The 12,780-nt window shown below is 43.6% G+C and overlaps 1 long non-coding RNA gene and 1 pseudogene across 1 annotated transcript; one reads left to right on the top strand and one right to left on the bottom strand.

Moving 5' to 3' along the window:
* The window catches only part of LOC138040022 (erlin-2-B-like), a 10,441-nt pseudogene extending 9,811 nt beyond the window's left edge, over positions 1 to 630 (bottom strand).
* A 2,650-nt stretch (positions 631 to 3,280) lies between these two features.
* On the top strand, positions 3,281 to 12,511 carry LOC138041239 (uncharacterized). Its single transcript, XR_011130775.1, has 2 exons — positions 3,281 to 3,353; positions 11,863 to 12,511. It is a non-coding gene; the product is annotated as an uncharacterized lncRNA (long non-coding RNA).
* Positions 12,512 to 12,780: the final 269 nt, after the last annotated feature.

The following is a 12,780-nucleotide window of genomic DNA, read 5'->3' as shown; positions in this document are numbered from 1 at the left end:
TTTTCTAACATTCCCTCAATAAGAAGCCACCCCCATCTACAGTTGCTTGCCACCAGAAGAACTGGTTCCTTCCTATGTTTTTTCAAATGGGGCCGAACCCATCGGATGACGTACCAGGGGTTATGTAGGCCCCCCGTTTTTTTTTTAAATCACAGTGGCCTAACCGAACCCTTATTACGAGATTACCTCTCCGTACACATGAAATCCGCGTGTGTCAACAACCATTTCAAAACTCTTGAAACAAGAATTCCCGCGCAAAAGTACGAGACAACCTTCCTAATCACCAATGTGTTGTTGTTTATAAACATGTCAATGTAAAGACTGTCCTTGGCAACGTACATAGGAGAAACCGGAAGATTGCGCTCCAAACCCGAAAAAAAGACCATCCAACGAAACTTGAAGAACTATACAAATGGCTCAAATGTTGCCAACCACGCGTGGCAAAACACTCATGCCCATTGACTTCGAGTAATGCTTGTGTTATGGGTGGCGAAGGCAATTACCGCGTTCGAAAAACACTAGAATCTTGGCACACGGCTAAAACCGTCCGAAGCGGAAATAACTCAAAAACATGTTGCCTAGGCAAATACTCTATTCTATCGTAAGGATACCCTCATTTACATTTTTCATCGCTCCAATGGCCGTTTTTCATCACGTTACTTTTTTTATTCTATTTTTTAAAAAGAGCGCACCCCTTTTCGTATATATTTCCGTTCGCCGCGCTAATGTTTTCATTCGTTAAAAGTTATAGACTGTATCCGAAAGCTTATGGTTTTCAAATTCTTTTTTTAAATACAGAGAACGTTTTTTCACTTTATTTAGTCAGAACGTTTGGTTTTCGTGGGCGTGTCACTTTATACACAAAACTTTATGTTTGTCTAAAGATCTGTGGTACTGTTTCGAGCGTTAGCCATTCGTCGGAAGCGAAGGACTCCGGACGAAGGGCCTAACACTCGAAACGTCAGCTTTGCCCAGAATCTTTCAACGGTGGTTATTTTACGACCTTTAATCAACTCGTTTGATAAAATCAATTTGCTAGTCGCACTTTAATGTGCACTCCAAACTATGTCACCGAAGGGTTGTAAGAGAGAGTGGAGTGTTTTACGTGGTGGCAAATAGGGCCCGCAGCGCAGGTCTGTTGGAGAGCGTGCGAGGGTTGTCCCAGACACATGAACTGATTCGGGTCGGCCTTTTTCGTGAAGACGACGCCTTCAAGCGGAAGGTCGTGGTCGTGTAAGGTGTTTGCTGAAGTAAAGGTGTAACAGGAAGTTGCTATTTTAAAGAAGGTTCGAGGAACTTTCCTTGAAAATGGTGACGGGTACCCTTACCTAGGTCGTGAAGAGCACGTCCATTTGAAAAAGTCGACCCGACTATTGGAAAGGTCAGTTGGTGGAGAGGCTTATGAAAACAAACATGTGGAGGCGGCGAGGCCCGGGCTGAAAATGTTGACGGTGTCGTGATGACCCGTCTAGTGGTCTTGAACGAGCCGTCAATTTGAAAAAGGTCGACCCGACGGGTTTGAAAATGTCAGGTGGTGAGGGACTGTAGAAAACAACAAAAAAATCGTTTATTTGTGAATATAGTCGAGGCGGGTGGAAGCGCCTGGAAAGGTTGAGGGGGGTCCGTGACGGAGCCGTTTTCTTGAAAGAGGTCGAACTGAATTGTGTGGAATGTCAGGGGGGTGAGAACTTTGAAAAAAATCCGTGTATTTGAAGATACTGGAGGCTTATGGGATGCCGGCTCATAACTGTTGACAGGGGTCGTCCGACGACCCATCTACTTCGTGACGGGTGGGGCCGTCCTTTGAGAGTGGTGATGCCCATCCACCGGTCAGCACAGTTCTTTCGGTTATTTCATATTTATGTTACTCGTTTGCCGTGAATCGTCGCGTAATTTGTGAAGCGCTCATCCTCTAAGGGTGAAACACACAACTTAAACATTTGTTAAAGAAGACACAGGATAATAACAAGTACGGCGGGTGTGAGTGACAATTGTGGCTGGAACCGAATTTGGCAAGACGTTGTTGTAGTTTGTTATTGTATTTGGTCCCTTGCGAGTAATTTTGCCATTTTAGTTTTTGATATTCCAAGGTACACCTCATTTTTTATTTTTTTTTACATGACAAAAAGATTGCGAAAAAACGTTTCTACTAGACAAAGTTAGAAAAGAAGACGACTCTACGAATAAATTATCTCAAATTAGAAGCTGTCCACAAATGGCTTTATGTCTCAAAAAACTCAAATGCAAATTTCATCGAATGAGGCGCACGATTTCAGTTCGTTTACAGCGAGTTTTCATCATCCCTTTTCGCTGAAATTTGGCAAGAATGTTGCCCGATAATGTGGCAAAAAACCGTGTCGGGGAGTATTTATTTGTTGCCTCCTTCGAAAGTAATAAGTATTTAAGAAAAGGTACTGCGCGTTTTATAAAAAGTTAAAGTTTAACAGTGAATAAAACAAATCAGACATTTAATCACAATGCCTCGACACGGTTTTTCTGATCAGGTGTGAAGAAAACGTAGTTTCCGGTTAATTCTGACCGAAACGAACTCAATTTGTGAAACTACATACTTTTGGAAAATGATGGCTATTTTAGGAAAGGTATTTTATTTACTAATAATCGGGATCTACAATTCCTAACCTTCCAGAAAATATATACTTTATTGGGGTTTTTATGAAACGTGTGACCGTGAAGCAACGACAACGCGAGGTTGCAAAACTCATGAAATGACTTGTTATGCTGCGTTCTTCCAACATATTAGCATTCCGTTTTTCATGAAGAATTTAAATCTGTTAACGACTTCGACGCGTTTAGGTGATTAATATTGGGCAATGGTTTTGAAGTTCTTTATTTGCTTGGGTAGCAATCGTGCTGGTTTACCTTTTATTTGTGGATGTTCTGAAACGTGAATGCATAATTTCTTGAGGCCGGACATGGGGTGGAAAATGCGGGCCATTGTTTGTACATATTTTGGGCGTATGTGTTTTAATGAGTACTGGTGTGGAAGGGGTTTTTACAACGTAACTCTTAGAATTCGTATATGGTAGAGTAAGGTAGTAGAATTTGAAGTCTGACTTTCCAAATTAAAGATAAACCAAGTCATTAGGAAACGGTGTTGGTGCTCGCGATGACTTTGTTAAGCTGAAAGCAACTAAAAGTGCTGCTATAATCGTCACTTTGTTCTTAGATAGGAAGTAATTACTTTGCAAATATCGTTGCTTCTATGCGAAGGATGGAGTAGTTGGGAAAGAATCTGCACAGCATTTTCGTTTAATTTCAGGGTCTTTCAGTGTTAGCAGCCACTTTCTCCTTGCAATACCATAGGAGTTTTGTCACTAGTGCTTTAATAAACGGTAAGTGTTTTGATGGTATCACTTTGCGTTGAGAATTGAAGAATTTGAAACAGTCATGGGGTTTGCGTGTAAATGTGTTTATTTTAAAGTTATTATTAACTGAAACATAGTACCTCAAATTATTGGCGGTTGTTGGAATTTTAAAGATGTAGGTATCGCTGACGGAAGCATGAAATATTTTATAATGATATCGAAATGGTAAGGTAGTATGAAATATTTGCAGTAGCTATCCTTTAATACCAGCAATAATCTAATTTAGACATATCACAATTAATTTTGACAACTGGCATTATTTCGAGGCGGGGGGGGGGGGGGGGTGGTATATTCGACACTGACTTCCTGAATGGATTGAAGTGCAGGGGTCATTGTCAGCGGGGGAACGCTTTCTTTTCTTTGTTGGTGTAGCAGGATTCAGTTTTCTGCTGGTATAATCCTCCATGTGTCTTGCGCTGAATGTGTGTAAGGAGCAGAAAGCAAAATCCATAAGTTATTGACGGGTGTATAAAAGATGCGAACTTCTTGGAAGGGTTATAAATGAGTGACAAACAGTTGGCGGAGAAACGGGCAAGACAACTAGATTTTATCTTCAATAACGCAGGTACAAAGAGACACGTCTGGTTCTACTACGACCTCGATTACCTGAAGTATCTGTACCTGGATGGTCTTCCACGCGACCCGCCAGGACAGGCAAGACACTGATCGCCGAATCCCCGCCCCCCCCCCCCCGAAAAAAAACAAATACGGCTCCACACGTTCTAAAGTCGTGACCAAGTAGTTATCCCCCCGCACGTTATAGGTATGCTCTCCTTTTGTACAAGGTCTAAAGGAGGGAATAAAGAACGAGGCAGTACACATTTGTGATTATTATGGTTTTGATTCTTAAATCTCACAATATCATGATAATATCAAAATATCACCGTGAGATGTTTGCCTGGAGGTGATTAAGTGTTGAGGGGTTTGATATTTAGACATATCATGATAATATCACAATATCATGATAATATCAAAATATTGATATGAATAAAGAACGAGGCAGCGATTATTATGGTTTTGATTCTTAAATCTCAAAATATCATGGTAATATCAAAATATCACCGTGAGATGGCATACTAAAGATGAATCAAATATCATTTGATAATATCAAAATCATGATATTTTGATATCCTGCAATCCCGCACCTTGGTGAAAACGACGCTTTCAACAACAGTGAGTTCTATTCTAACCGGTCTTTCAATTGTTTCCACACATCCTTTTTAGCCGAGGGCATACAATTGTAGTAAGGGTATTATTTCTTCTAAGAACAAACGAAAAATCCTACGCAACTGCGATGCTCTCCTTTCTTTTCTTTTATTTTCTTTTATTTATAGTGACATTTATTATTGTCCATGCACGTATCAGTATTTAGTCGCTACTCTTTGGGAACGACAAATAAAAGCATGTTGTCAGAATATATATGTCACTACGAACACGAACGAACAAATTATTCACCCATTTGTAAGTGCTACGAAGTTTATTTTTGTTCATGCACATGTAACACAAACGAGATAAGCAATACCAAAACTAGATCTTTGAAAACTCACACGAGAAACACGAATCCCGCTTATAGTTTACTGCGCAAGTCCGACTAAACTTGGGCTCAGGTCCCACGCTACAATACCCCCTCCCACAGGAGGTTAGAGGTGCGAGTGAGAATTTCTAACTATAGCATGCAACTGTTCTTACAAAGTTCAAGGGCCAGGTTGGGTAAACAACCACTGCTCTAACATAGTCTTGTAGCCAGACGAGCTCCCTTCGCTCACGTCTAGGCCTGATAGGAGTAAAACATTCTTCACGACGCGGTACATCATTCACTAGAGAAGCCTCTGATTGACACCGCACTTCAAATGTTTGAGGGGATGTACTTAATGTACTACTCGAATCATGTTCCTGAGAGGGACGAGAAACCTCCGTGAATGTAGTAACTGGATTTTCCAGCCATTCCAATTCGACATCTCCAGAGTCAACTAAGGTTCCTCGAGACGGTTGCCGCGCGTCCCTCAAGTTTCCTGTTTGCGGCGTTTCTTCCGCATGGCCGGAGGAGATTAACTGAGAGGGTTTATCGTGGCTTTCTGGTGGCGAAAAGCATGGTTTCAGATAATTGAAGTGGACTACCTTCCTCTGACGACGTTTTCCCGGCTTCCGCCTCTTCTCCTCAATGCGATAGGTAACATCAGACAGAGCTTTCAGCACTTTCCAAGGACCACACCAGGGTTTGAGAAATTTTTCCCGTCTCGTCCTGGTTCGGTTTCTATACCACACCCGGTCTCCTACATGGAAACCGCTGACCATGGCGCTTGGTGTCATAATAAGCTTTCTGGAGCTTCTGTGCTCGCTTGAGATTCTCTCTCACGATTTGCACTGTCTCTTCCAATTGCTGCTTCTGTTCAACGACATAATCGGGGTATGTCCGTGCCGACCCTTGGGAAGGTGTTGTCTCCAACCTAAGAAGAGCATCCAGTGGCAAGATAGCTTTCCTGCCGAACATTAACCGGTAAGGGGTAAATCCAGTCGACTCATGCACACTTGTGTTGTAAGCAAGAACCGCCTTTGGCACAAAGTCCGCCCAGTCCCGGCGATGGTCAGAAATTAGCTTACTAAGGATCTTCACAAGAGATTTGTTCAGTCTCTCCACCTGCCCATCCCCTTGGGGATGGTACGGCGTTGTCTTTGTCTTCGCTGCTTCAAATAAATCTCACAGTCCTTTGAACACAGCTCTGTCCACATTAGCTCCCTGATCAGAATGCAAACCCTCGAAACACCCGAAACGGCATATGTATTCGTCCATCACCTTCTTCGCGAGTGTGACCGCTGAGGTGTTTCTCACTGGGAAGGCTTGAGCAAACTTAGTAAAATGATCGGAGACCACCAAAAACCATTCATGGCCAGAAGTAGATCTTGGTGTGGGACCTACGATGTCTATTGCGACCTTTTGTAGGGGGTGCCCTGCCTTCATGTTTATGAGGGGGGCCTTTGGCAGCTTGGAAGGGTCGTTGACTTTAGCACATGGAACACACCTTCTAACGTGCATATCGACGTCTTCCCGCGTGCCATGCCAATAAAATCTCCTCCGCACTTTCTCCAGAGTCTTCGAGACGCCAAGGTGGCCAGATGAAGGGTCGTTGTGCAAGGCGCACAACGATTGTGACACGATGCTCTCGGGTAAGCAGATTTGATGATAAATCTCTTGGCCCGTCACTTCGTGTTCCCAACGTCTAAACACCAGACCGTCCCTGAGAAACAGCCTTCCCCATTGTGACCAGAATGACAGCAGTTTACGCCCCCCTCCTCCTTTCCCTCCACCTCCCTCTTCTCCTTCCCCTCCTGCCGTCACCTCTAGCGGGTCTGACACCAGTTTTAAGCCACTTCACAACTTGCGACAGAACAGGATCTTGGTTTTGGGCTGCACGTATACTTTCCCTCGACAAGGGTCCCATATTCACAGACTGAATCAGGGTAGCGGCCCTCTCTATGTTCTCCTAAGCACCCACGTCCTAGGGAAATCGAGACAGACCATCCGCATTGTTATGCAACTGACCCGGACGATGCTCCACCTCAAAATCGAAGTCACTAAGCCGTTCAAGCCACCTAGCCACCTGGCCTCCAGGGTTTTTAAAGTTCCGTAGCCATTGCAGAGCACTATGGTCAGTCCTGACCAGAAATCGTCGCCCGTAGAGGAATGTCTCAAAATGCTCCATTCCCCACACGAGGGCCAGCAGTTCTTTTCGGGTGGTTCTATAATTCCTTTCAGCCTTTGATAGTGCCCGCGCTGCGTATGCTATTACTCGTTCCTTCCCACATTGAACCTGAGACAACACCGCCCCTAGCCCACTGTCACTGGCATCACTGTCCAGGATGAACGGAACGTCCAGCTGGGGAAAGCAAGGATGGGAGCATTCGTCAATTTGCGCTTAATGTGCAAGAAGGCTTCCTCGCACTCAGCTGTCCATCTAAAACGGTTCCCCTTTTGGCAAGCACGGTGCAAAGGGAATGCAATGTGGGCGTAGTTTGGCACGAATTGTCTATAGTAACCAGCCGTCCCCAAGAACGCTCTCAGCTGACTCTCATCAGCCGGCACCTTTGTGGCCACTCCTTTATGACTCTGGGGAATCGGACTGTTCAATAATCTCTGCTTCAAGCATTTCGTCCACTTGGCTGCACATTTCCTGCCTTTTGTGAAAGGGGACTCTTCGAGTTGGTACCTGGATTGGCTGGGCAGAGCCGGTGTCGATAGTATGTCGTACGCCCTTTGCAGTACCTAAATCCCACGGTCCCTTTGAAATGCAGTCGGCATAAGTGGACAACATGTCATAAAGCCTACGTTTTTCTTCTTCCTGGACGAGATTACTGCTGATAGGGAACATCTCTTCTACTGATAAACTGTGGACGTCAGCATCCTTCACAAAAACCGCACTACACTGTTTAGCTTCCAATCCAATCTCAACATCTTCCTTTGGAGCCCCAGGGGGTACCAGCTTGTAGCCCACACCCCCATTGGTTTCCTGCTGTGATTCTCCCTCACCGGTCAATGGGTAGAGGTCCCCTATACTACTGCACCTGTAAATTTTGAGGGGCTTGTTAAGGTAACTGAACACACGAACTGGGATTCGACCCCCTTTTACAGTCACTGCTATCCGAAAGGCCACAGCAGAATATTTTTCCGAAAATGTGTCCGCTGGTTCCAGCACCCCCATACATTCATCTAAGCCATTCATTCCCTGGACCTCACAAGGTATGTCTGAGACCATGTTTGGAGATAATGTGACGGTTTCAGCCACAGTGATCCTGTACACTTTATCAAGGCATCCAAAAACTATTTTGTTGGGTTCCCCCTTACTGTAGACGGTGTTAGTGTCAAAGTTTATAATACATTTGTGAGCTGTTAGGAAGTCTATACCAATCAACACTTGCTGTACTAAGCGTCGGCACACCAGCACTTTATGCTGAGCCCTGATCCCGCCAAGCTGAATTGTTACTTCTGTTTTTCCAACAACATCAAGTGGCATGTTGTTGGCCCCCAGGACAGGCTTTTGTGTGGGTTCAAGTTTGTTTAAATGTGTCTTAGAGCGACTATATAGGTCCTCACTGATAATTGTTGCTTCTGCACCCGTGTCTAATGAGGCTTGGGATTTGACACCATTTACAGCACAAGGCAAAAATGCCCCCTTTGGATTCTCGGGCGGGGTCACTTCCTGCTGTGCCCCTCCCATCTCCCGTTTCCCTGGTCGGGACGCACTTGATGTGGACAGTCACGAATAAAATGAGTTAAGCTACCACACTTAAAACATGCTCTGGAGTCTTTTCAAGATTCCACACATGTATTCCTACCTTGCCTCCCTTGAGGAATGTTTTTTAGCTTCTCTAAGATTTCAGCTTGCTGTTGAAAAAGCTCCTTAGCCCATGCTGGGGTTCTTGGGTTCCCTGTTGGGAGCCAAACTTCTCCTGATCACCAGACGTTGAAGACAGCACTCGAGCACTGCCTTTGTTTAGCACTTTTTGATTTGATTCGTATCATTGAGCTGCTGTTAGGGCCTCATCCAGAGTATTGGGCCCCAAATCCAACACCTTCTCGTGCAATGTGATGGGGGTCAACGCACCTACGAAGAAATCTCTGGCTGTGCGATTGAGTATATCCGGTGGGTCATTCGGATAGTTCAGCTCCAGAAGACGAGAAATGTCGCACCTCAGTTGGTGTAGATCTTCGTCAGGACGTCTTAATTTGGCTCGCAGAGTGGAAATGTGTACTTGACGAGATTCCTTAGGATGTAATCGATCTGTCAAAGCGCGTTCAACTGCCGTCCAGGTGGCTGTTTGTTCGGCGGTCAGGCTATAATAGGTCTGCTCTGCGAGGCCTTTCAGGTATGCGGGCAATATTTGGGCTTGAAGCTCAAGACTCCACTTGTTAAGGGCTGCAATACTTTTGAATTTCCGTATCCAAACTACCCAACTTTCGCCGGACGTCACAGATAAGCTCTCTGGTTTGATGCGAAGCGGGTTTTCTGGTGAGGTGATCGGTGAACTGCCGCTTGTACCAGCCGTACTTTCACTTTTCTTTCCAAGTTTCGCCTCAAGTTTCGCCAATTTCTCTTCCAAAGCTTTTATAGTATCTTCCATGGCAAAAAAGATCCCCACCGCTGCCACCAAATGTAACACAAACGAGATAAGCAATACCAAAACTAGATCTTTGAAAACTCACACGAGAAACACGAGTCCGACTTATAGCTTACTGCGCAAGTCCGACTAAAGTTGGGCTCAGGCCCCACGCTACAAACATATCGCATACAACATTCCTGAGCAGCATGCTGTGAGGGTATTAATTTCGCTACCTACGAATGAAACAGTCACAACAATTGTTGTGAGTGCTATTGTGGACGACGATTATAGTTATTCATGCATGATGTATCGGTATTTTAGCCACCACTCTTTGAGAATGAAGCATACAACATTTCTAAGAAGCGTATTGTCAGGGTATTAATTTCGCTACGAACGAACCATTGACCATTTTTGGATGCTTTTAGGAAGCTTGCGGCGATTTTCGGTGCGCTTGAATTTTTTGAGGAAGCGTACGGCGATTTCGCTACGCTTTAAGAAAGAAGCATTCAACATTTCGGAGCGCAATTACAGTCAATCGTTATTTCTGTTTCTGAACAGCATGTTGTCTTAGCAGCATGTTGTCTGGGTATTAATTTCGCTACGCCATGAACGAACGAACCATTCACCATTTTTGGTTGCTTTTAGGAAGCTTGCGGTGATTTTCGCTATGCTTGGATGTTTGAGGAAGTGTACGGCGATTTCGCTACGCTTTAAGAACGAAGCATGAATGCTGTTCTGGTCGATGTTTATAATTTTCTATGCGTATATCGATATTTTAATCGCTACTCTCTGAGAACGAAGCATGCAACATTTTTGAGCAGCACAGCCTCCTTTGCTCATCGAAGTTTTTCTTTCTCTCGCCATCTGACACTTTCAATAGCACAGGTAACCCAGGCTCAGTGTGTGCCACATAGGTAAATATAGAGAACATACGGAGGGAGGGGAGTCCCAACTTGCTAAAAACAAAACTCACTGAGCAAGCTGGGACTCCCCTCCCTCCAGGGGGACTTATTATACTCGTCACCAGGCGTCCCGAGTTCAGTGCTATTTTGATTTGGACACTTTGCGAGGACAACGGCTTCTGGCCGCCATTTTAGCAGGTTAACTTACAAGTTCTGCGGAGCCTGGTGGTTTCGCGTTGCTACCTGGAGATGCTTCAGTGAATTCATGGTTTAGAGAAATTCATGTTCCACGAGCCTGACGTGTTTATTTAGCGACTGGATTCGATTTTCGCGAAAAAAAAATCGTGCTTGTTTTGGGTCGATCGGAGTCCCGACGCTAGCTTCCGTCTCCTACCTTGTCACTGCACTATGAAGGAAGGTGAACGGGGACCATTTTTCCCGAAACTTCGTGTACGTATTAAAGACAAAAACAGCTCACTACATGGTAAGTTTTATCAATTTTTATTTCCACTTTCTAGCAAATTTCCAAACCTAAACTTCGGCTCATCTGTTCTCTATATTTACCTATACACACTGAGCCTTGGATTACCTGTGCCAATAGTCGGGTCGACTTTTCAAATGACGGGTCGTCACGACCTGATCGGATCGTCACGATCCGTCGAGATATTTGCCTTTGAAGCTACCCCAGGCAGTTCGACTTCCGACAGTAAAGCTTACTTCCTTTTTAAACTCCGGTGAGTCGGGCCGTCAACAGCAATTGACGACCCGACTCAGTTCATGTATATTGGACATGTGTGAAGCGTGCTTGAATTTCAACAAATGAGCCCCGAAGTCGGCAAGAAATTTTAACGCTGATGAATAGCAAAGGTGCTTCTATTTCCAAAATGAGGGAATACTTGGTGATAAATTTTTGACTTTGCAGAAACATTTGTCAACCTCGAGATTTGGATGACTGAATTCGCACATGTCTTGTTGAAGTTTATAACACTTGAAAGAAAGAAAAAAGCAAACTAAAAAAAAAACCCGGTATCTTGCCGTCATTTTGACACAGATATATCTTTTGTTTCTTGAGTTGGTAGTAACACACAAGGTAACTTGATCACAGGCGGCCGCTGAAATCGATGTCAATTTCGATTTTCCGATTTATTTCAAATTATTTCTGCAACCAAAAGAAGTACAATAGAGAAATCGAAGGTAGCAAAAAGCTCCCAAATGTTTTTTTCGCTGGTGGTAACTTTTTATATTCGCGGCACGAAATTTATGTTTTTTTTTTCATGTCGCAAATTTTGGCAATCGACACTTTCTAAAAACTTCCTTTTGCTCTTCCAAAAAAACCTGTGTCAATATTTATTTACTTTTGCATCAATCAGCATGCGTAAGGCAGGCTAGAAAAATCTGTACCTTGCTTAGTTCGCATTTTTAAGCGTTTAAATAGAATTTCGGTGCTATGTTTCTGACAGCAAGTCGTTTATTTTTAGGGCCCATCCAGATACTAACCCAGCTGGAGATGGTTAACTTCAGTGAACTTTTGTCGTGGAAAGCTGTCAGATACTTAAAATACACACTTAAACTCGCTGTGAAAAAGAAGTTGAAACAAACTCCATGTCTGCCTTGAAGCCAATCAGTTTCTCGACTCCCTTCTATTTTCTTCAATCTTTCTGGGTTTATTATTTTACGAGTAACTAACTACATGTCTTCTCAGGGGGCTATTTATCTAAGACATCTACCTTAGTCTATAATGATTTACGATACCGAAACAATATTGTGTACTATTAGACCTACAAATTTCGCAAAGACAACTTGAATCTCCTAGAAAACAAAACACAGTTCAGTTGACAGTTATGGAATAAGGCACTGTATCAAGTTACTGCACTGCCACACGAACGCAATGCGTACCTATTTTATTATGGTCGCCCGGGCATTTCTCTAGCATACTCTATTAATGTCTCAGATAATTAGAAAACAAAAACGGAACCGCGACATTGACCATGCGTAAACGTAACAGAGTTATTTCCTAAAAATTTCCGTTTCTCCATAAATCATCACAAGTTTGTAAAAAGCCCCCAACCCTTATTTTTGAGATAAATGGATACTGATTTAGGCAAAATAAAAGCAAATAATACTCAAGTGCAAGGGCTTTAGAATCTCACGTGGAATATCTAATTGATGGCAAAATCAAAGGAAGCTTGTCTAGCATGAACGTGATAACAGGGAAGAACTTTTAAAAGGACTTCGCACTGTACGTGACCATGTATAGTACTAAATTCCTTCAGCTCAGATTTGCCAACCAAACGAAAAGCTACTGTAGGTTTTTTAAATTGTAAGACAAAAATTTATCCAATACAACCGTTGAAGTGTCAGGAGGCAATCAAAAGTCCAAGATGGTCGCCTTCTTT

The sequence above is a fragment of the Montipora capricornis genome, chromosome 3 (assembly GCF_036669925.1).
Source record: "Montipora capricornis isolate CH-2021 chromosome 3, ASM3666992v2, whole genome shotgun sequence".
Classification (NCBI taxonomy): domain Eukaryota; kingdom Metazoa; phylum Cnidaria; class Anthozoa; order Scleractinia; family Acroporidae; genus Montipora; species Montipora capricornis.
The sequence above is the reverse complement of the archived record's forward strand: the minus strand, read 5'-3'. Positions and strand labels throughout refer to the sequence as shown.